At 38.1% G+C, this 1,020-nt stretch overlaps 1 non-coding gene across 1 annotated transcript; it reads left to right on the top strand.

The window, feature by feature from the left end:
• The first annotated feature begins 271 nt into the window (after positions 1 to 271).
• On the top strand, positions 272 to 380 carry LOC120254637. Its single transcript, XR_005534690.1, has one exon. It is a non-coding gene; the product is annotated as a small nucleolar RNA R71 (small nucleolar RNA).
• Positions 381 to 1,020: the final 640 nt, after the last annotated feature.

Raw genomic sequence — 1,020 nt, 5'->3', positions numbered from 1 at the left:
AAATTATTGATACATAGCTGCTTTGAGAGAGCTGCTATTTGGGTTGAAAGGTTGGTAATAGCATCTATCTCATGTACTCGACCACCTTCCTTGGCATGTTTTAGCTCATTAGGCCATTGATAGTTGTTAGCGACCATATCTTCTAGCAATTCATATGCCTCATCAATAGTTTTTTTCATTAAAAGCTCCACTGCGGATGCATCCACTAGTGTTACGGTGGTCTTTGTTCGAACCTTAGTAAAAAGTTTTTGAATCTGCATCCCATTTACGCAACCCATGATGTGGACATTTTCCTTAATAATTCCTTGTATCTTTCCCATGCCTCATATAAATGTTTCGCCTTCATATTGAGCAAAATTGTTGATTTCAATCCGCATCTTTCTTTGTTTTGGGTGAGTGGAAAAGAATTTGGCAAGGAATTTACGAACAAAGATCATCCCATGTCACGATGGAATCGGGTGGCAATGAATTCAACCGGTTTCTTGCTTTATCTCTTAGAGAAAGGAAATAGACGTAAGCGAACTGCTTCATCGTCCACTCCATTATACTTAAATGTATCACAAACTTCAAGAAAGTTCGCGATATGAAGATTGGGGTCTTCATTAGGTAGCCCATTGAGCTGAATTGCTTGAATCATTTGAAGAGTCACGACTTCGACTCAAAGTTGTTACGCTGAATGAGTGGCCGCCTAATCGCGAGTTGAATGCCGATTGATGGCATCGTATAATCACATAAAAACCATTGGTTGATTGACCACCATTGGATTATTAAATACTTGCTCATTTCTTTGGTGCATTGTCCCCGACTCTTGCTTCTCGAGGGATTATCCATAGCTTCTGGCGATTGATTATTTGTAAGTCTTTTCTCCTTCACTGTTCTGCGACACGTCGTTCTATTTTTAGAGTCAAAAGGTATGAGACTTTCGAGTACCAAATTTTTCGCATTCAATTTCAACAATTTTGATTAAAATAGAGAGAAAAAAATAATCAAGAACAATGAATTATGAAGCAAAACTAGAGT

Source organism: Dioscorea cayenensis, unplaced genomic scaffold, assembly GCF_009730915.1.
Source record: "Dioscorea cayenensis subsp. rotundata cultivar TDr96_F1 unplaced genomic scaffold, TDr96_F1_v2_PseudoChromosome.rev07_lg8_w22 25.fasta BLBR01000553.1, whole genome shotgun sequence".
Taxonomy (NCBI): domain Eukaryota; kingdom Viridiplantae; phylum Streptophyta; class Magnoliopsida; order Dioscoreales; family Dioscoreaceae; genus Dioscorea; species Dioscorea cayenensis.
The sequence above is the reverse complement of the archived record's forward strand: the minus strand, read 5'-3'. Positions and strand labels throughout refer to the sequence as shown.